This window comes from Xiphophorus hellerii, chromosome 3 (genome assembly GCF_003331165.1).
Source record: "Xiphophorus hellerii strain 12219 chromosome 3, Xiphophorus_hellerii-4.1, whole genome shotgun sequence".
NCBI classification, from domain to species: Eukaryota; Metazoa; Chordata; class Actinopteri; order Cyprinodontiformes; family Poeciliidae; genus Xiphophorus; species Xiphophorus hellerii.
In genome coordinates, this window is record NC_045674.1 from 32,235,082 (window position 1) to 32,259,499 (window position 24,418).

The 24,418-nt window shown below is 39.3% G+C and overlaps 1 long non-coding RNA gene across 1 annotated transcript; it reads right to left on the minus strand.

Moving 5' to 3' along the window:
• Positions 1 to 19,516: 19,516 nt before the first annotated feature.
• Positions 19,517 to 20,058, minus strand: LOC116717469 (uncharacterized). Its single transcript, XR_004338743.1, has 3 exons — positions 19,997 to 20,058; positions 19,729 to 19,906; positions 19,517 to 19,652 (listed from the first exon to the last, which is right to left on the minus strand). It is a non-coding gene; the product is annotated as an uncharacterized LOC116717469 (long non-coding RNA).
• Positions 20,059 to 24,418: the final 4,360 nt, after the last annotated feature.

Consider the following 24,418-nt stretch of genomic DNA (forward strand, 5'->3'; position numbering starts at 1 on the left):
AGATGCTTTGGATAAAAGTGTCTGCCAAATGCATAAGCTTGAACATTTGTACCTATCTTATGTGACCAAACAATGCAGCCGTTTTCCCTCTAGACTTCTTTGTTGCTATCAATCAAGTGTATTTGTATAGCACATTTCAGTAGCAAGGTGGTTCAAGGTGCTATATATGATAAAAACACAAAATTACACAGTTATATAGAAACCACCATACAGTTAACTGAACAAACATTACATTTTGATCACTGCTATCAACAAAATCAAAATCTTAGTTCAACTGTTCAAAAAATACAGCATGTCAAACTGAAAGTGGAAAAAGATTCATCATGATCTGATGACTTCAATCAGAAATGTGACTTTTACAGCATTTTGTGAGTATTTTTTTAAGTTGCAATCTTTCTTTAACTTAACTATTATCTAGAATTATCAACCAATATTCTGCACTGAGATGTATTTCTCAATGTGAAAATATGTCTTAAACTGGCAAGAATTTTTTTTTCATATTAAGAAGTTTACTAGTCAAAGTCAGTCGCTTACTTTAGGTGGGTCTATGGATCAACCAGCAGGACTCATGTTTTATGTAATTTTTCTCTTATGTCATGAAACTGTTTTTCACATGTACAGTAGCTCTGTATATCTGTTAATTTATTTCAACCACTTTTGAAGGAAAGGACTAGATTATTTAGATATTGGCTTATATGTATTTTATACATCAAAACTTTAAACACAATTAAACAGCAAGATCATTTATCCTATGTAATTTGGATTAATAAAGTTAATTTTTATTTTTATTTTTAAAAATGAGGAGAACACAATTCCAGGCAGGAAACAAGTCATTAGCATCATTTTATTTTTCTGGTATCTCATTATTGTAAAGTAAGATAAAGTACTCTTTCAAAAATGTTATTTTGATAAATTGTGTGCCCTCCATTCTAAGAAGGTAGTAATTGCTGTCTGTGTTGCAGTGTACTAAATTAGTGCTCTGCACTTTTACTTTATTTTGTGATTACAGAAACCATTCATGATGCTATTTTCTGTTTAAATTCATGATCTCATCTCTAATAGCATGAAAAACACAAAACTCTAAATGTGTTGTGAAAATGTGGAGTAGGACACTTGTCAGGAGTCACTGAAGTCCCTGATTCATTGATAGGGAAATAAATGTGGCTATAATGACCTGACTATAACTGTTAGGTTTGATGCATTGCTTCACATGTGAGCACACATAACAAGTCTGAAGTAAGACAAGCTGCTGCATAAATACTGGATGTTTCATTAAGGATAAATTGAACTGAACTAAATTTATCTTATTGATAAACTTATCAGTAAGATGAGAACTGTCTTAGCCCTTTATGAAAACAGTGATCACCACAGAGGATAAAAACACAAGGCGAGAGTTTTTATATAAAACCCAAATACATATGGAATAAGAATCAGTATTTAACCAATAAAAAAATAAACTCAAACTGCAAGCAGTTATCAATGTGTTCCAAGCAAGATCCAACAAGTCTGACTCTGGCCCTGCCCCTCCACATGCAGTCAGAAATTTGTTGCTGGGAGAAACCAGGCAGGTATCAGGACAGGGGTTAAATACATGTTTCAGAAAGTCATTCATACTCCAAAATATGCTGCCTATGCTGTATAGCTAGCATAGGTAGCATACCATTTCCCTTGCAGACTGTGGTTTGGAGACATAAAATTTATGCTAATCTGAACATAACTCAGCCATTATATGACGGCAAATGGGAGCTTAGAGCTAACCTCAACTATATCAAACTTCAGTTACCTCTTTTTAGCCTTTGTTGATCTTTATAACAGTCAATACATCAGCATGACCTTACAGTTGCTTTTCTCAAATCATATTTAGATCCATCCATCCATCCATTTTCTTCCGCTAATCCAGGGTCGGGTCGCGGGGTAGCAGCTTAAAAAGGGAAGCCCAGACTACCCTCTACCCAGCTACTTGTTCCTGCTCTTCCAGAGGAATCCCAAGGCATTCCCAGGCCAGTCAAGAAACATAGTTCTTCCAGCGTGTCCTGGGTCTTCCCCGGGGCCTCCTCCTGGTGGGACGTGCCCAGAACACCTCACCAGGAAAGCGTCCAGGAGGCATCCTACCCAGATGCCTGAGCCACCTCAATTGGCTCCTCTCGACATGAAGGAGCAGCGGCTCTACTCTGAGTCCCTCCCGGATGACAGAGCTTCTCAACCTATCTTTAAGGGAAAGCCCAGACACCCTACGGAGAAAACCTATTTCGGCCTCTTGTATTCGTATTTGTATTTGTATTCGTTCTTTCGGTCATGACCCAAAGCTCATGTCCATAGATGAGGGTAGGAACGTAGAGCGACTGGTAAATGAAGAGCTTCGCTTTTTGACTCAGATCTCTTCACCACGACGGACCGGTACAGTACCCGCTTCACTGCAGATGCTGCGCCAATCGTCCTGTCAATCTCCCGCTCCCTTCTTCCCACATTCGTGAACAAGATTCAGAGATACTTAAACTCCTCCACTTCTTGAGGCAGGACACCACCCCCCAACCCGGAGAAGGCACTCTAACCTTTTCTGGCTCAAGACCATGGCCTCGGATTTGGAGGAACTGATCCTCACCCGGCTGCTTCACACCACTCCAGTGAGAGCTGCAGATCACAACCTGATGAAGCCAACAGGACCACATCATCCTCAAAAAGTAGAGATAAGATCCTAAGGCCATCAAAACGGATCCCCTCAACATCTTGGCTGCGCCCAGAAATTCTGTCCATGAAAGTAATGAACATTATCTGTGACGGCGGAGTCCAACTCTCACCAGAAACGAGCCCGACTTACTGCCAGTAATGCAGACCAGACTCTGACACCGGTCATACAGGGACATGACAGCCCATATCAAAGGGTCCGTTGCACCATACTCCCGGAGAACCCTTCACATGGCTCCCCGAGGTATATGGTCGAATGCCTTCTCCAAGACCACAAAAGATATGTAAATTGGATTTGCAAACTACCACGTACCCTCCAGGGCCCTGTGTAGAGCTGGTCCAGTGTTCCACGACCAGGACGAAAACCACACTGCTCTTCCTGAATCTGAGGTTCGTTCAACAATCCGACAGACCCTCCTCTCCAGGACCCCTGAATAGACCTTGCCAGGGTGGCTTTAGAGTGTGACCCCGCTGTAATTGGAGAACACCCTCTGGTCCCCCTTTTTGAACAGGGGGACTGACCCCAGTCTGCCAATCCAGGGGAACTGCCTCCGATGTCCATGCAATATTGCAGAGTCGTGTCAGGCAACCCTACAACATCCAGAGCCTTAAGGAACCCAGAACGAATGTCATCCACCCCTGGGGCTCTGCCACCGAGGAGCTTTTAAACCACCTGGGCAACCTCGTCCCCAGAGATTGTAAAGTCCGACCCAGAGTCCCCAGGCTCAGCTTACTCAATGGAAGACATGTTTGTGGGATTGAGGAGATCTTCGAAGTATTCTGCCCACCGGCCCACAACATACCGAGTCGAGGTCAGCAGCACACCATCCACACTATAAACAGTGTTGGTGCTGCACTGCTTCCCCCTCCTGAGATGCCAGATGGTGGACCAGAATCGCCTTGAAGCCGTGTGGATGTCTTTCTCCATGGCCTCTCCTAACTCCTCCGATGCCTGAGTTTTTGCCTCAGCAACCACCCGAGCTGCTTCACCTGCTGGCACCCATCAGCTGGTTCTGGAGTCCCACAGGCCATAAAGGTCCGACAGAACTCCTTTTTCAGCATTCCTCACCAAAGGTGTCCACCAATGGGTTCGGGGATTGCTGCCGCGACAGGCACCGACAATCTTGAGGCCACAGCTCCGATAAGCTACCTCGACAATGGAGGCACAGAACATGGTCCACTCAGACTCAATGTCCCCCACATCCCCCAGAACAAAGTTCAAAGTTCTGCCGGAGATGGGAGTTAAAGCTCCATCTCACAGAGGACTCTGCCAGATGTTCCCAGCAGACCCTCACAACACGTTTGGGCATGCCAGGTCTGGTGTTCTACCCTCTCATTCACCGGGGTAAACCCCAATGTACAGGCGCGAAGATGGGGGGCAACAAGTACGCCCACTTCTGCCCGGCGCCTCTCACCGTGGGCAACTCCAGAGTTGAAGTATGTCCAGCCCCTTTCAAGGAGACTGGTTCCAGAACCAGAGCCATGCATCGAGGTGAGACCGACTATTTCTAGCCGGAACCTCTGAACCTCACACACTAACTCCTTCCCCACCAGATAGGTGACATTTCATGTCCCAAGAGCCAGCTTCTGCGACCGAGGATCAGATCATCATGGCCCCCTCCCTCGGCCACCACCCATCCCACACTGCACCCGACCCCTTAGGCCCTTCTCACAGGTGGTGAGCCCATCGGAGGGGTGACCCATGTCTCCTCTTTGGGCTTAGTTCTCCATGAGTAAAAGCCCGGTCACCAGGCCCCACCTCAAGGCTTGGTTCCACAGTGGGGCCCCGGTGACCCGTGTCTGGGCAAGGGAACACCAAATCTAAAGTTATTATCCATCATAAGGGGTCTTCAGGCTGCGCCTTGTCTGGTCCCTCACCTAGGACCTCTCTGCCTTGGGTGACCCTACCAGGGGTATAAAGCCCCAGACAGCATAGCTTCTAGGATCATTGAGACAATCAAACCCCTCCACCACGATAAGATGGCAGCCTAAGGAGAGGGTATTTATTATATTACATATTATATATATTTAGATATTTTATTTACATTTAAATAAAAAGAACAAAATCAATTTCTTTAAAAACTTAATCATGCACACAGCCATGAAAGATTTTTCAATCTAAGAGAAACTGTCAAGAATGGTTTGCTGTTGTCAGCCAGATACTCTTCGAGTCTCTTATGAGACCTAAAGAGCTTTCCACAACTGTTTTCATATGGTTTTCAGGAGTCAAGCTGTCTTTACCACAAGGAAAGAAGCAAGTTGTGAGCCTGTTTGTATGGGCCCAATGTACCCTTATTGTGCCTGATGGAAAGGGTTGTGAAGTGGCCCCTCCTGGGTCCTGGCTGACTACATGTCCTCTATGTGTGACAAAGGTTATCTAATGATCTACTGTATAGTTTTTGTCATCCACTGCAGGTTCTCTTTTCAATGCAGTGAAAAGAGAATAGGTCAGGGTGGACCCTGTTGCGCATTGGTAGAACCTGACCAGTAGCTTCTACCAATTCCCACATTCCCTCAGGGTCCACAGGAAACAGAGTCTTTGTTTTTGCTGCTGTTCACTCCAGAGTGGCAGGGTGTGGCAATTGCTTGAATATCGATAATAGGCATATGTTGTTCCTACAGCACTGAATGTGTTTATTTCACAACTATTTACACAATAAAACACATCTACCAACCAACCAACAGTAAAGCATGCCATCCAAATGTGGTAGGACAGTGTGATCAAAATGGACAACTTGAATTTAAGACCACTATTTTAATAAAGATAAGATTTCAATAACTCTACTTGAAAAGTTACCTTTAGGCACACAGACCCACTACAGATGAGGCTTGAGACAATCTCACCCAATTCAATAATTTTATTTATTGCACAATTGTTTTCAGTGTAATCAAAAATATACTAATTTAAAACCACTCACACATTAAAAGACAGTTATCGCTCAACTTAGAGATGACAGCGCAAATCAGGGTAGTGACCTTAAAAAGAAACACAGCAGACGAAACTGCAAGAATAAAAGAAAATCGATTGGCGATTAGAGCGTTGTTAAGTGCACCATTCAAGCGTGCATTAATATGTGGCTGTTATACAGAAAATGAAAATAAATCACAAGTAATAAGCTCGATAAAGGCAGATGACGCCTGCATTACCAAGCATGCAGCGCTAGCAAACGCCGAGGTCTGAACCGGAAGGAAAACAACGTGATGTCAACCAGGTGAGGGAGGGCCCTTTATATACAGACAGCCAGCGCCACAATTAGTTTCAGGCACTTGTGTGGTGCGTTCAGAGCCTACAGGGCATACTGCCACACATTTTTGCTCATTGTGATAGAATCAGACTCAGTGGTATTAACAGTGTATGTGTGGAGGTTCCTCCATCTTTTCCCCAGTGTTAGTATTTATGTAAATGTTTTTACACAATATATTTATAATTTCACTCTTTTTGTGGTGTTTATTGCATTAGGTTGCTTACTATTATGGGTGCACACATTTAGTAAACTCCTTTTGTTTATTTGAATAATTAACTATTTTGTTTTGCCGAGTTTGAAGGACTGGCTGAGTGAGAGGACTGATTGAAAGGCAAACCAGGAAGTGGAACAAACCATCAGGCTGCTGGAAGCAGGGGACTTGATGTTAAAGAACCTGCCTCTCTCTCTACTAATAGCATAACTCCTTAAACATTTTTGGTGTTAGGTTGTTTTGTTTTTATAGTTGGTTTGTAGTCAAAATGTGTTGGTTTGAATTACTTATTTATGTTTATGCATTGTTTGTCTTTGTCTCATTTCCCACCCCTCCTCGTTTGTGTAGGCTAGCCTTTGTGTATAAATTCCCCTGTGTGTGCATTGTGTGAGGTCAATTTTTGGTTTGTTATCCTGAGTTAGGTATGCCTTAGTTGATTTCTTTTGGGCCCATTTTGTTATATTTTTGAGATTTGTTGTTGAAAGGCGTTTATTAAGACTTTTTGGACAAATAAATAGAAAATTTTTTTTATATATGCCTTTGTCCTTGTGCCTTACTGGTTGGACCGTGTTAACAGCATGTTTTGTGCTCAACTCAACTACTGCCAGCTTAGAAGGAAAAAGTACTTTTCAGTGGTTGTTGCATGCAGAAGTGTCACCATTATGTTTGACCTGCCTCATGATGAAACTGCGCCTCTGTCAGAGCTGACTAACTGAGCTGGGCCCCAAGAAGCAGAGGTCGCTTTGATGCCTTGAATCAGAATTTAGGGTTCAATCCTTGACAGCCGTTTTGTTTCTTTGAGCTGAATAAAAAAGGAGGACTTATCACAGAACATGCATGTTGAGGAAACTGAGGAATGGAGATCCAAAAAGACTTATTAGACTGTATGTTACTCTACTGTGGCCTTTTATGTATCATATGTGTCTTTAAAGGAGTTAGAAAACCCAGAGATCCTTAAGTATAAAACATTAAAATAACATCTAAAGTTTTGTTGTTTTGATAAAAGGTATGTCATTTTAACAAGAACATTTCTTACAGTCTTTTGAATCATACCCTCTAAAACAGGATAGCAGGAAGAACTACAATTCTTGTGCTGTGTAAATTGCTATAAATTGTTGAATTACTGATTATGTTTAAGAACTATGATGTTGCAGCAACAAGGTGCACCTTTATGCTTCATCATTACAGACAGTGGTGCAAAAAGTGGGTATGCAGTGTATGCAATGCTTAGAGGAGCTGCACTAGAGGGGACGCAAAAACGATGTGGGGAATTTTTTTTCTAGTCAGCATTTTGAGTACTTAACAGCTGTTAGTGTATGAAATGATCAATAACAGAGATTGGCACTGATTAGGCGCCCCTCCCCTCCTGCCAGCCGCTCTCCCCTCCCATGCAGGTATCTTGGGCAGCGTCCCTTCGACAACTCGCTGAGGCGGGGTTTTTTTCCCTTTAAATTTGAATTGTAGGAATGCACTTGACTACAGGGAGCTAAAGATGGGGCGGCAGATAAACCTCCGGGGCACAAAACAGAAAACAGAAGAGGGGGAGGGATAAAGATGTTGGAGAGACGAAGAAAAGCTTTTCAAAGTGGTTGAAGGACAGTAGGTAAGTAATGTCAGTGTATCAACAAGAGAGTTGTAAATATTCAGGTTAGCTTAAGCTAGCCTAAAATGACAGATGGTTGTTGTTGTCTTCGCCCCGTATTGAACCAATACGGGACGCGATTTATTCCGTATTGCTATAAATGTCTGATAGACACACCTATCACATACTGTACATCTCAACAATAAGTGTAATAATAATAATAACCAAAAAAAAAACCACCGGAAATATTAAGGTCAGCTAAATTGTCGTTTCGGGACCTAAATAGGACCCCCCTAAGCCACACGAACTGACCCTGTTGTCACGGTTGCCTAGAGATGGTTGCTATGCAGCCGCAAGTGAGCTGCTATCAACCCGCGTCTTTTTAAAATGTTTACGTTTTATTACAATTTCTCCTGACTGCGTGTATAAAGACAAATTCAAAGATTACTTGAGCATTAGGTATGAAATAATCTGATTACAGTACATTTAACTTCATGTAATGTCAAATGTCAAACTGTCAAAATTTGTCAGCCAGTACAGCTGCCTCTTGTAAGGTGGAAGCTTTTTGCTCATTCAGGTACAAAACTGTACGATCTGGAAGGCAGTTTTTGTACTACTCCAACAATATCAACTCACGTAGTGAAGTAAAGTCAGTAGTTTTAGTTGCCTGGCACCATCTGTCAAATAACAGTCCTTTTTCCCTTTCAAATTCAACAAATGTTTGTGCAGTGGATTTTCTTAAGGCTCTGAACCGCTGCCTGTATGCTTCAGGCACTAGCTCATATGCCCTGAGTATGGCAGCTCTAACTTTGTCATACATAAGACTGTCTTCAATTGTGAGCACTGCACATACTTCCTGTGCCTTACCAATCAGTTTGCATTGCAACAAAAGGGACCAGACTTGTGTGGGCCAGTGAAGGGCAACAGCAATACGTTCAAACGCATTAAAATATGCCTCCACCTCCGTCTCCCGGAATGGTGGGACCAGGACAATATTTTTGCTGATGTCAAACGTGGAAGGTGCTGGAGAAGAGGAAGGTTTATCTGGGGAAATACTGAGATCGTCTTCATCTCCACCAGAATCTGTAGTGACAACAGTGGTCAGTTTATGAGACTGCAGCTCCAGCTGATGCATTTTGATGGCAGTTTCAGCTTCAAGTCTTCGGCATTTAAGCTGGAACTCAAATTCATCCTTCCTTTCACGTTCTTTAGCCTCAAGTTCTAGACGAACTAGATGTACCTTTAGACATGCCTCAACACTGGGATTTGAAGACTCAATAGAGAAGGGCTCAAACCGTGGGAGAGAGTCTGGTGGTTGAAATCTCTCCCCCCCCTCCCTTTAGAGAAATAAAAACCGAGCTCGAGCTGTTGCTGAGTTAACGGTCGCTCAACAGCAGCACGAGCACCTGTTTCAGCTAAGCTAGCGTTAAGTCATTAAGTCATCTCTACTAAGAGCTGAGGGAACTAACCAGTCAGTCTGTGAACAATGATCTTCGAACATAAAACATATATATACAGTATATATATATATATATATATACCTTTGAATTTATATATTCGGTATATAAATTCCGAATATATAAAGGTATATATATATATACCTTTATATATATAAAGGTATATATATATACCTTTGAATAAAACAAAAAATTGCTGATTTTTTGTTTTTTATCCAGCGTTTCTCAGCATCCCGAATGACCTGGAGACTTTCTGTTATATGTATACATAAAAGCAAAAGAACAGTAAGTGTTGAATAAGAATCGAGAAAACTGATATATTTCATTCATTTGTGTTTAGTGAGAAAAAGGACACATTACTAAAAATATGTTCTTACCATTTACTTTGAGGATCTGAGCCGGAAAGGCTTTCCAACCATCCTTTGGTGGTTTCTTCCCAATGACCCCATATGACCCCAATGACCCCATATTCCACCCAGCCAATCCTCTTTGGGTCAAAAATCATTTTTTTGGTTTTCACAAATGTGTCACTGCCCACACTGACCTTATTTTCTTTAACCCACCTAATTAAAACATACATACATTGGTTTCTTTTTGGTTCTGCTACCACAAAAAAGCTGCAGCCTCAGGTACAATTTCTTTTCTACGTAAACTTGCGTGAGATTTACATATATGTAATGAGGAATTTGGGACGTCAGTAAAATGAAACATGATTGGATGGGCATTTCAGCTCATCCAATCACAGATTAATTGTATGCAGATAAGTATAAGCTAATATTAAGGAAGTATAATTTAACATTAACTTTGGACAAAAAGTTTGGCTCCTTCTTCCTTAGAGTCCCGGGATCTCTGGCAGGCGGGCTGCGGCTGGAGGAAGTGAAACCACGACACTGCGCGTTGACGTCACAGATCACAGAGTTTAATTCCACACAAAATAACGCATGAATCAATTAACAAAGCTGCAGAGGTACAGAGATATATATATTCATTACCTGTAACAGGAAAAATAGAAAAAAAAAAACACAAAGAAAACAAGGGGGGCAAAGACGCGTCTTTGGAGAAAGATTTTATGCCAAAAAGCAAAACAGTGGTAGCATTCTGAATTTCTGATGCTTGCATGAAATTTTATACTAAGTGGGTGTTTCTTCAATTTAATATATTCAATTAAGGCGTTCCGTTCTTTAACCAATTAGAAACTCCCGTAGGGACTAAGGGAAACTTGAGAAGTCTCCTAATTTACAGCGAAGTTCCAAAGGCGTCTGGTTTCTGTCTGGAGACAAGGGCGGACCAGTTAATCTTGGAGGATACCAGGTACGGATGTCCCCGGCGCCGAGAGTCTTAAGATAAGATTTCGCAGACACCCTCGGAATCTGACGTCTTCTCCATTATCTCTCCTAACGTTCTCGAAGAGACTTGCATCTGGTAATTTTCAAGAAATGTTATCTTTGCAAACCCCAGTTTTGCTTTTGCACATTCAGCCCCCAAAAGATTGAGTTCTGCCAAAATAATACATAAAATCCACAGGACAAAATAAAGTATACTTCCTGAGCCATTTTCTAATAGTAAAGAAAACATTTTCATTCAAACAATTTCCATTTGCTTCTAATATCGTCACAGATAATACAATTTTCAAATACATTCATCCTTTAGTAGTTTTAAAATGAGATAATACAATCTTCAGTAAACATGGTATTAATACTTAGAAATTAAATGTTACGGGGTTTCAATCTTCTATTTTGCATTAGTTTTACACCATCGCAGATGCTGGCCTCCAGCAGGTCTCCCCCCAACTGCCTGCAGGAATGCGAATTTATGGCTCTGTGTTCTAGCCGGGCCGCAAACGGCCCCCTTTAGTGATCTGCATTCTGACCCCTGTCTGTCCGGTTCAAAACAAGAGTATCAAAGATACCCTTTTTACACATACGTAAAATTAACTGTATTAAGTACTAAAATAATCATTTTTCCTTAACACTAAATACCATTGCAAGCGGTACTGACCATATTACATTGGTTAACAGCAAAACTCACGACAAACACATTTTCACTTGAATTAACTGTTTTGATTTCTTATGGGAGAACCGAAAATGTGACCCACAAGTGGGAAATGGGAATCATATGTGATCACCTGTGAAAACGTGATTTTTTTTTGTGGATTATGTGATCACATGTGATTTCCATGGGATTTTTTTGTAAGGGTATCTAATTTAATTAGCTCTACTTCCTTAAGAAAATGAAAAGGTGTGTTCTTTTGTGAGGGAATTTATCTTTTACTGTTCCAATAATGCCAGAATTAATAATAAATAATACAGACGCTGTGGTATTCTGATTTAGTAATGTAATTATATTAGTTGTTTTACCACCCCCCACCACTAGAGGCAGTAGCAAGCCCGAACAGATGCGACTACGGAGCAGATTTAGAAGTACACCGAAAGCTACAGAATTTGTTAAAAACTTGTGAGCTGCGCTGAAGTAAATAAAAGAGGGAAGTTCAAATACATGACGAGAGTGAAAATCCTTCCTAAAGGTGAAGATATATCACAGATTATCACAGATATATCAAAGAAAAATAAAAATGGAAGGATGCGGATAATATAGGAAATAGCGCCCCCTTCACTTCCAGAGTGCAATTGTCCCATTTCCAAATAAGGTATAAGACTGACAGTGGTCTGTCTCCGCCCCTTTCTGTTTGCTGCAGCGAGGCTATACAGCATACCTGAGTACTTGTCCTGTTGTGTTGTTGTCTAATTCGGACTAGGTTGTCACTAGTTAGTAGTTTTGAATTTACCAAAACTACTAACTATTATCAAGGCCCTCTCTACTTTTAAGGCAATATTATGCGAGAAAAATGGCGAATTTGAACAGTGTCTGTTATCTTCTCTGGCTTCATGGCTTCATGGCTTTTCTTCTCTTTATGGTGCTTTTCAAAAATACTGAAAGTGTGCAATACCGCCACTACCGGTCTGGAGTGTGAACTGGAGCTAATGGCGTTCAATAATAGCTCTTACATCATATATCTGAAAATGGATTGGGTAAAGACAGCTTCCATGTTTTAGTTAAAAAACTGAAAACAACAGGTCATATTCGGAGCCATGTAAAACTGAAGATACCTGCTACATTTAGGGTGTATTCAAACCAACCCAGGATTAGATTCCTGAATCAGACTCTAATCCGTTTGTCTAGAAAGTCAGAGTTTTTGGGGAGGTCTGAATGCAAATTTGAATTCCAAAACAGACTTAAAAATCAAACTTTGATCCACCTAAAAACCTAGGTCTCGGTCCGGCTGAAGTGGACTCTAAAATGGTAGAAAACCTGTCTGAATGCAACCTGACTAGAGACAGTCTCAAAAGCAGGTAGTTAGCAACAGCGCAGGACATTCTGGTCAATATACTGTATTACTCTGCACTGCGGGTTAACAAAGATGTTGTGTCGGTTGTCATATCAACGGGTTTGCGTGCAAACACTAAGCAAGGAAAAGCAGAATATAAATTGTCTCAAGTTGCTCTACAACTTTTTATCAGCTTATTGTCCCATTGCCCTGGCGCTCTGCAGCTGCTGTAATTGTTAAACCTTTAATAAATGACAAAAACTGAACTAATTGCCTCATTTGTTTGAACATTTAATCATCAAATAGGATGAAGCAATTTGCTTAGTCCTCTCTTGCATCTTGATAGAAACCGAACTGTTTATAGATTTATATCAAGGGAGAATACTTACAAACATCAGCAATTTTCTCAGCTTTAATTTAAGCCATGTTTATAGAAATTGGGTAAGAAATAAAGGAATCATCTTTGTGATTCCTGCTCATCCCGCATTGGAACAGCCTGGTTTAGTGGACAGACTCACCGCCTGCAGGAGTGTCGCTAGCATTAGCGGCTAACAGGCGATGTCCAAACCAGTAATGTACAGTATATGAATGAAGAAATCCTACAACCGCTGAAATCTGACATTGCTCCATTTTTGTTTACTTTTTGTGAAGAAGAAAGTTGCGCTGGCCTTCTTCAGAGGTTTTGTGTCGATTCCTTCAGTAGTTCTTGGTGCAGCTCCCCCACAGGCAACGGGGGAACAGGTTTTCCAGTTAGTTTTAGTCGTTTGACACAGTGCAGTGTGAATGCAAACTAGAATTCTGAAAATGAAACAAATGTTGCAATTTTAGTCCCCAATCCAACTGAGTCTACCGGACTATCCGGTCTGAATGCATCCATAGTGTTAAGGACAAGTATTGTTTTTGTTGTAGCACCTCTGTTACTAAAGTGTCAATGTTTGATATTTTGAGGCATGAACACATTATTTACTTTGTTGAACAACATTACATCAAGTTCCACTATAAAGATTATTATTTTTTTATTCTTTGCCATTTAAACAAAAATAGTAAAAAATTATTAAGGCACCTAAAAAGGCATACTTTATTAGCCTAAAGTATACACTGAGATGTAATTTAAAACATACTGAAATTAATAACTTAAAGTAAGTGTTAGGTGAATTTTAAAACATTCTATTTTGAGCATATATTTTAAAATATACACAAAGAAAAAGAAGGATTCAATTAGTCTTCATCAGCTGATAAACAAGCTGATAAACAACATAACATTTTGTAACTGATTTAGGAGCTTTCAACATGACAAAACTTCTGAGCAACCATAAAAAAATTAAGCTTCCTTTTTTGTCTAGTTTAAAATGGTAGCTTACCAAAAACATACTAATAGCTTCAGACATAAATTACATTAAAAATATAAATGTTTCTATCATAAAAAATTAAGCTTAGTTTAAAAAACAAGAAAGGATATAACAGAAAACATCACAGTCTGTTTATTTCCAACACAAGAAACTAGCCAAAATCTATAGACCAAGAGGTGTTTTTATGACAACTTTTAAAAGTCACTCCAAAATATGGATAAAAGGATATGACTGAAGGTCAAGTTGTGTCGCTGTATATACTCAATTATCTGTACAGGGTCACAGAGCAAAGACTCCAGCAGTGATTACCGCATCAGTCCATCATGGGCCATCACAGAGACACACTGGACAAACTATTCACAGTATGATGTTGTAGAGTGACCAGTTGACCTAACGTGCACATCATGGGAGCACATATGTATTAGGAGAACATACAGACTGCATCCAGAAAGACCCTTCCAGGGATTTGAACCAGGGTCTTCTTGCTGCAAGGCAAGCACTTCTTGCAGCACTTGTGCCAAACATCTCAGTGTAAATGTAAAAGGCTTTTTATAAATCCTGGTTGCATTCTCAGAAACTAAAATCTTTTTTTATCATACATCTGCTATTAAAATTACCATATGAATGCATACGGTTGGTTTCCTTAACTTTGTTCTCTTCACTGGATGTGCCAAATCACAGCTTTTACACTGGTTGCATCTGTTTACTGTATGTACACACTGGGATACCACTCAGCTTTTATCTTGTTGTTGAGGTTTAACTGACTGCAGTTCAAAGTGTCCTCTACTTCAATTCAGATAGAACAGGCTGAGCATATTTCAGTAGTCTGATGGCTGTTAAGGATCAGGGTACTTGTCTACTTCTTCGCGTCTTCCTCTTCAGCCAGCAGTGGGTGGTGACTCACTCTCAAATGCACTCACTTTCATCACTTCTAGCTTTTTCTGTAGTTCTCCAAACCAGAAAATTTAACTAACCTTAACATTTTTGGCTTCTGGTACTCTACATTCAGATGCAAATGTCTGAGATGCTTGAAGGACATTTTGGCAGCCGCACCAGGCTAAACATACAATCAGAGAAACTCATTTTCAACATAAAGACGCAAAGCCACATTATAACAGCTTGTTTCATTTGAGATATTGCTGTTCTTCATAAAAAAGTACAGTGTACATATTAGGCTAGATTTCCTAGCTTTGTTGACATTATTCATTAAATTTAACATCTTCGATGAAAGTTTCATTTGAGGAATGTTATCTGAATTTCTTGGAGATACACACCATTTCCATTAATCAAAGTTTGTTGCCAAAATATGGAGTTGTTTGATTGGTAAATAAGACATTAATGATTTTTGAGCACTGTAAGTGAAAATCCTCAGTGTACTCTTCTAAGACACAAGGGCAGCATGGGAGAATTTTTCTGCCATAATTCGAGAGCACACATTTTCAATTTGAAAGCAGAATATCATTCTTCTCAAGACTTGTAATATGTGTACTCAAAACTTCTGCTTTCATTCAAACATTCACTGTGCTTTCTCAACCTTTTCTCTTCACACTCAAAACTTGTCTCTGCTCAGATAAAATCTCTTTCAAACCTCTCTGCTCTCTTGCAAATCATTTTGTGCCCGCACTTGATTTTAAATAAAAAGACGCCAATGTCTAAAGTCTAAAGACTCTGCTTCCTATCGAAATGTAGCATGTTATAGTTTACATCCTGAAAATTTGTGCATGCACATATCGCTGGAGGGCAAAGAGACAATTATTTTACTTGCCATTCATACATGCTCTGCCATGGTAGAACAAATCCGTTGACAAAATTAAACGTGTAGGTATGACCAGTTCAGTGCAGTGCATATCACAGGAAAAAATAACACAGAATCCATTGAAGAACAACTCTAAACCACTCGTATTATTCTATTTTCTAGCTCTCAAGGAGAACAAGAACATACGCTGAGTGTGTAGTGTGTCGGCTATGCTACACAGAGACCTGTTGCCATAGCAACTGACTGACAACAGCTCCATGAGTATGTCAGAATTTAACACTAAAATACATACTAACATTTCCCACATAAAGAAAAGAACATGCAGTCCTTTACAGTGTTACATGTTCAGGTTTGATGTATATTTTGCACTTATTAATAAGGGACCATTTAAATACAGCAGTGGTAGATTAGCTAATTAAAACACCTGCTCTACTGATGAGCTGTTAGAGAGATGGTGTATAGGTTGCCTTTTTTTTAACTGAACCGAAACACACTTTATCTGATCAAATCTGAACTGGATAATACCACAAATCTTAAAAAAGACCTTAAAAAGGTTTATAAAAAAAAGAAGGGAGAACTTTTGATACGTTTTTAGGATCACTTCAAATTTACACTTAAAAACTGGCATTTTTTATTCAAATCTCACTTACTCTAAACCTCTGTAATCTATGAAGTGTAACTGGTAGATTTGAAGACAAGCTAATTACAGGGCTTCAACACAATGGAGTTGCAAGAACATTGCTTTTTCAACTGTGGAGACTATTTTCATTAGTCAAACTCAGGCTTCACATTTTACACATGGCACTATCCTGTGATGAATGGTTATAGACAGAAAATATCTCCAGTGCTTTAATTTGTACGGTTTGAAAATGGTAGCCAGCAGCAACACAAAGAGGAGGAGGATTAAAGATGTAGTAGAAGGTAACTGCAGGGTCACTTCAGGCTATATGGAAGGTCGGCTGTAGAGGAGAAAATGGTGGCAGTAGAGGAAAAAGCGGGGATGGAAGGAAAGGCAGAAGGAGAAAAGGAATGGAAAATCAATAAAGTCATCAAACATAAATTGTGCACTGAAATGACTTCTTAAGTCCTATCAGGAAAGCAAGTGGGAGGTAAATGCAGTAAGAAACCATGTCCTTCAGCAACACTGAAGAACCGAGCCACCCACTTTCACACTCACAGTAAAATGGAGTGCAATTAATGTTGCTCACAGCAATACACACAGCACTATTTTGTGTTCTGTTTTATTGCATGTTATGTATTCAATTAGAGAATGTTGATTTACTTATATATACTGTATATATGTCACAGATTTTGACTATATGGTCCACACTAGCATAAGTAATTCATCATCTATTACTGCATAGTTAGGCTACATTTTTTACAACAAAATCAAACCAAGAACCCACCATTCACCAGTAGCTGATTCGAGAAGAGATTTATTTTTTTGTGCTTCACCGAATTCCACATCACACCGACATACTATGGTTGTAAAAGTCAAGGTAGCATAACTGACATACTTATCTCCCTCTCTACGTTTTTTTCTTAAAACATTTTCTTGACCTGTTCAATGAAGTACCCTTGGACCTTGTTATCTAGTTGTCTTAGTGTTAATAATTAATGGCAATGTACTATTCTAATTAGTAGCAAACCAATATTCTATTGGGAATAAACTATCCTCTTGTGAAATTTGAATGTCATTGCATTTTTTTTATATTCTTAAAAACACAAAAAAACAAATGTAAGTCTTCTGGAAATGAGTTTGGAATATTCACCTGTGAGTTCTTTGTCAAGACAAAGTCACAGTTACACCTTTCAGAAAATGGGATAAAATTTTGTCTTACACAGGCCATTGTCTTAAATGGGTCAATGCTGTGAATCCACCGCTCCCACTAAAAAAGGCTGCTGCTCGATTTTGTGCTGCTGATAAAAATATTGTGGAGGTCGTAAAATAGGTAGTAAGAGGTCATAAATTCAAATATTTGACTCCTGTATTAACCATGTTGGTATGAAAATCAGGATATTATGAAATGTTATCTAAGATTTTTCTATATATTTGCAAATTACCATTATCATATATAGGCAAGGGTGGTGAGAGCAATGTGTAGACCCATTGTATTTCAAGGATTTCTTTTTCTTTTAACTGGCTATTTGGAAGAATAGTCAAAAACTTAGTACAAAATTCAGCTTGCAGTGAAAAAGATTTATATCAATAATATTTAAAATTAGTGTCATCAAATGGCTCAACACTGCCACCTAAACTTAGACCTATCCATTTAATGTAGGCACTTGAAATTTGGTCCACAGATAGATACTTATCTTGTCGTTTATCTGTTTTCAATTCGGAATCAGTGATACTTGTATTTTCAGAGTGTTTACCATTAATGTTTGATTTTGCATCTCCATGTCAAATTGTTGAACCATGCTCCTGCTCAGCTTTGCTGTGGTTCTAACTCCTCCTCTGCTGTTCAGTTCTCTGCTGTTCTTATAAAGTGACCACACAGCCCTCCATGTCTACCAATACTGGGTTGCTCATTCTTCAATTTCATTCTGCTTGTTGAACTGTTTTGGACCTGGTGGCCCCATCAAGAACCAGATGACAGAAGTCCAAGTCAAAGCCTTGGTTGAATAAACATCCATTCATCCATTGTCTAACACCCTTGTCCTAAGTGGGATCGGGAGGGGTGCTGGTGCCTATCTCCAGCTAACGTTCCGGGCAAGAGGCAGGATACACCCTGGACAGGTCGCCAGTCTGTCGCAGGGTATGAATAAACATACTCATTCCATTAGGTAGAAGTGCGTGAGAGCTGAACGGAGGTGGAAAAAGGATTGTTTGCAGGTTTCCTTTGAAGTGATGAAAAATAGTTGGTGTTATCAGAGAGCTGAGAAGTTTTCCTTTTACTTGGTTCTTAATTTCTTAGCATGAACATGTTTTAAAAAACCTTAAGCATACTGCCCTGCAACCACTGCTGAACAAGCCAGTATATGTCTAATCTGCCACTTTTTTTCAAAGTGCTTTATAAATAGGCTGGTTTTTGGGTTACCCTAAAATTCCTTCTTTAAAATGCTACAAGTGTTTCAGTGAGTGTTTAAATCAAGGATTCTCTGGTATGACAGTTTGTTCCTGGTTTCCTAAAAAAAACTCTCCTTAATTATGCAGTTAAATTGGATTTCATCATCCAGACTTAAGAGTCCATGTTTTTTTTTTACCTTTCCCCTTGATTTTTGCAATGTTTTTTTCTGTTCAGCATTAGTCAGGCTTTGATCATCCATCTAAAAAATACAGTTACATCATTTTTAACTGGGACTTATAAACATTTTTATTATCAAATTTATTTTAAATTCCTTATACTTGTTTTTAAGTCTCTGTATAAAGTTCCATTTTATCTGTCTGAAAGTCAGCACCCATGTGTTCCCTAACAGGGATGGTTCCAAAGATGTAAATTGAGAGGAGATAGAGTTTATTCTGTTGCAGCTTAACAATGGAGATTATTAACATTGTATGTTCTTACTGTTTTTACATTTTATTTAAAAAATATTTTTCTCCAAGACATTCAACTCTGTTTTATTTACTATTTATTGAATCTACTACATTTGCTTTATATTGACAAATATTTTAATACTGTTCAACACCCTGATTAGGTTTGTTGTTATTTTTAAGCGTTTTAAAGTGCTTTATAAATAGGATAGAATAGAATGTTTAATGTCCTAACAGGGGTATGTTTCTCACTGTGTGAATACATGACACTGGCCAGTGGCCATGTACTTAAACTTAGAGATAAATAAGACAAAAAACAAAGAAGTAAAACACAAAAGCTACATTAAAACACACCTCACAGCAAATACGCAGAATCAACAGCAGCATCCTCTATAGCTTATCACTTCCAGTGTCATGATGGGTGTGTTTTTCAAGCCCACATGCAGAACACCACACAGGAGAGCAATGTGAAATAAAAGATAAATTTATTGAAAACACTGCTGGCAGGAATAGTTGGCTCGGGTCAGGTCCAGGGAGAGAGGCTGGTTCAGGGAATCAAACAGTTCACTAGAGAGGCAGAGGGAGGTGATGAGTTCAGGTTTGTAGGAAATGACAATGTTAAGAGTGAAGGGGCAGATCTTACTTGTGATCGGCAGGTTAGAGAAGTGGGAGGGTAACTGCAGAGTCCGGGGTTTTAGTTCTCAGAGGTTCCAGGTGGTCGACTTGTCTGACAGCGGGGATCCAGGAGGCAAAGGGAGTACGTCGGAGGGCGGACAGGTAGGCTCAGGATCAGCGGATGTAGAGGAGCCAGGAGGAAACACCTGGAGGCAGGAGAAGCAACAAAGAAAACGTTCACTAGGAGCAGATCAACAAGGTGAACCAGAAGCAAGCTTCTAGGGGCTCAGAGGTACCGTGACTGGCTAACACTCAGGCGCCGAAGGACTGGCAGTCAGCGCCTCTAGAACATCTCGCTGATGAGCCAAACTCGCATCAGGTGTGGGATGACGTCATCCACGCCCTCCGACAAGGCGCCATCTAGTGGTGGAGAAAAACGAGTGCATGCACAAAAACTCCACAAAGGAGCTAAAAGACCCCGGAACATGACATCCAGACTTATTAATCAGTCATGAACCAGGATTATCCAATGCAGGAGGTATGATGAATACATGATATTTTAAACTAATAAAAAAGAAACATGAATTCTAAAGAAAAATGTATAAAATTCTGTTGCTTAATATTTGTTTAAGAAACGAATTGCTTTCAGTAGAAAGGACTACATGTCAATGGGACCAATAAAAGATATAAAAAACAAATGAAAATGAAAATAATACATATTTTTCATCATTGCCTGGCTTGAAACAACTAATATAACAAGCAGGTTCTAGCAAGTCTTCATATGTCATTAATTTTACGGATTTTCTTTTCACCTTCACCGACCATCATTATCTGGAATTGACTCTCATTTTCGCCATCATGGCACAGCTCTTCTCTGGTGTTGATCAGTGGTCAGACTGTCCACAGAGTTGTTGGGTGTAAGCTTGAAGTTCATAGTCCTCATTTTTGTTGGAACTGGGTTTGTGCCTTGAGGGTTGATGTGCTAGCAGTGGAGATGGGCCTCTAGACAGTGCATCAAGCAGACATGAGGAGGACATTCAAGGGTTCACACGCTGAATGAGGTCAGCATGGCTCCGTCGCTCAGCTGGTATTCAGATGACAGATCTTATGGCCCTCAGCATTAAGTAAAGGCAGTCATTGTTAACCAGCTGAATTAGACTCTCACTGTGGCTGGGGTACAGCTTCAATGAGTCAATAAAACACTTTGCATAAAACTAGTCAAATATAAAAATGTACACAGCAAATTCAAAGTGTTAAATGTTTTGGTGTTAGTAGACTTTATGCAAAAAGAGTTAATTTTATTCTAACAGAGTCATATTCTGTTTATGTAACTCTGGGGTGTATATTATTAGTAGTTAAAATCCAGTGTAAAACAAAGTGTTTCCTTATAAAATCTAGAGGTGTTAAAATGGAATCAGTAACTCTTGACTTCTTAACTGTGAACTCCTACAGCTGCTATAACACTAAAGGCATTAATTCACTGACTCCGCCCCCAGAATCACAGGTTCCCACTGTAGCGAAGCGACAGAAGCCAAGTCATTTCAGGACAATTTACTTACCACATGTCTGAGTTATTCACTGCGCTTGGTAAATTATTTTTTTCTGAGATGGTTTATAAAACTATTATTTTGAGTTGAGATAAAGCTGTATGATAGACATCATGTTCTGCTCGGTGTTAGCATATTTAGCTTAGCATGCCGAATGTTTGCGGAGTATAAATGTTGAGAAAAAATCGAGCCGGTGAACATTCAGTCAAATTCTTGGCTAACGAACAGATCCGTAATAATCTGGAATATGTTTGTTCATGATGTTGAATGTTTACATGAATATTGGTCAGATTTATCAACGCTTCTGATCATTTTTTTTCCTTTGAAAAACTGTAAAAGGCTTTTTCATGTTGAAAGCTGTTGTGTCTTCTGATATACTACATTTTGCTGCATGTTTTAATCCCTTTATTGCCTTTTTCTATATATTAGTACCAGTATGGTTGCGGATGAATCGCCAGTCGTCAGCATCAACCTCCCCCTCCCGAAGCCTCCATGGATTCTTCGAAGATTCAAGTTCCAAAAATGATTATGAAAGTGTTAACATCTCTGAAACTCCACATTTCTGTAATTGAGGCTTGTTGTTAGAGTTGTAGTAAAAATGTATTCCTTCGTTCCATTTTTCATTGTTATGTTTTTTGTTTGTTATGATCCAGAGACCAACACTGGATATCGTACTCAGAGACTGAAGACTGTCCAGTGCAGTGGTGGAGTACGGTGATGTCCCCGGCCAAACTTCACGAACAGCCCAAAAACCCGAAGACAATCTGTGTTAGTGAGTGGACAGCTCTTTGGGGGAGTGCAGAGAGGCCCAGTCTCTTATCAACTGAAACATGAACTGGGTAAGAAGTGATGGATCTGAATATCAGTGATAGGTATTTTGTTTACCTAAATAAAAAGAACCACAGACGTTTATGAGTTTTCAACCAAGCTTCTGCAGAAGGAGAAGACACAGAGAACTGCTCCTCCGAACAGTTCACCATGTGTTCTGAAACTCTGCAGTAGAGCTTGCTTTTTATTAACACAAAACAAAAGCAAGGGGGCTGGTGCTGATAAGATTAGGAGCCCCCAGAAACTAACACAAACAAACGCAGTTTTACGACTAAGGAATCTCTACGTAGGGGGGCACAGAGTATAAACAAACACAATTTTACGACTAAGGATTCTCTCCGTAGAGGGCCATCTACAAAGGGTTAAGGGTTAAAGAAAGGTTAGCTATGTCTCACACACTTTAACAAATTCCTCCTCTCTTGGGTGTTAATACTAAACCTTTAAATGAAAAGCAAACTGATAACTACTTATGTAAGAATGATAACAAAACATAATTATTCTAACAATCAGGTTGGTCTGTTATGTACTGTAATATCCGGCAATCTACCTGTTAAAAGAACATTTACTCTATCATATTACATGAACTGCTTGCTTTATTTTCCCCACCTTGTACTTTGAACAATTTCATGCATATTGAAGAAAAAATGCATTAAGCATACTCTTTTTGTAATTTTTTATTTTTTGTAACTCCTTTTGCTGTGCAATTTTGTATTGCACAGCTGATATGTCAGACCTTTTGATAAGCAATATGTGAATGAAAGCGACATGTGGAACATGCACATTATTCCACGTTGTAATATGTTTTGTAATTATGGTGCACATTTTGAAATAAATGCATTTGAGAAAATCATTGCCTCTTTATTAAATGTTTATTTTCCAAAGAATTTTTAAAAGTTCAAAACAATAAAATACCTATTTAATTTTAATTACAAATAACTCTTTGAAGTTAAAAAAAATATTCTGAGAGTTAATATTAAGATCTAACACTAACTCCAAAAGATTTGATATTTGACACTTAATTAGAGTTAAGGTACCAACTCTCCAAAAAGAGTAAAATTAACACTTTCTGGAGTGGACTCACACCAGAAAGCGTGGGTACCACACCAGAAAGTGTTGAAATCAAATCTGACAGAGTTAATTTGGACCTGCTGGATTTGCTGTGTAGTTTTCAAATGATTGTATTATTTGGGGAAAACTAAGGGAAATTTGCTGTTTATGGAAAAGCATTTGCCCAACATGTGCCTTTGTTCTAATGTTCACAAGCAGCTGCTGCACTCACAAATACTGATGCCTCAGTGACAGAGATTGATGTGAGAGTACGACTACTCTTTGAAGATACTTTAAATACACGAGTTGCAACAACATTTAATTTTCCTTCGGTGTAAATAAAGTATTTGAATTTAGTAACTGGCATCAAGGATAGAGTCTGTCAACCCTAACAGTAAAGTTGAGTGAAATTCCACCACAGGATCTCATAAAAGATATTAATGGTGAACTAAGGAAAATTCTGTGATAGCTTCAACTATCCCAGAAACCAATTAGGCAAAGGTTGAAATCCTAAAATAAGGCAAATAAATTGTCAGAATTTCAGAAAGGTGCAAAGGGGATACTTATGAAATATGAAGATTTTTTCTTGCAGTTTTTTTGTACCACAAACCTTTGCAATTTGTTCATTGGCACACTTCTTTCCAACACTGGTCATCTCTAATCACACAATCTACCAACTTTGATCACAGAAGAAAGGAGGGGCAAGCTCAGGAGGGCTGAGAGATTTCACTGCATTAGCTTGATGTCCCTCCAGAAAATAGACCAATGAACAGTCCATAAAAATGAACAAATGCTGAATAAAAGTAAGAATGAAGGACACACCATTTGGTTAATGCTTGGAGTTTATGTAGATTTGAATAGAGTCAATGTGACTGAGGTCACTTTTAAAAGAGGGGCCCACCTACTGGAACGGGTTGATCACATGCAAATTGAGGAGGGAGTGAAGTAAAGTGCACAGTGACAAATTGAGAAAGCTGTGGGAGTGACAGAGTTCAGGGGTGGAGGAGCCCTGATTAAGAAAATGTTTCTTGCAGAATAGAACAGTGTCACTTCTTGTAAAAGCAGAAAGTAAGGAGAGAAAAAAATCTGAAATACAAATATGTACAATTTAAAAATAAAACAAAACTAATAATAATGACAAACATCGGTAATAGAGCAGGATTATCAAATACAATGTAATATGTTGGTCCATACATGAAGCTTAGAGCACATAGATTTAGCCTAAACCCAGCAGCGCAAGCATATTTTCTACTGCTCTCACCAGAAGCAGCTGAGGCTTTTTACAGCTGTCTTTAT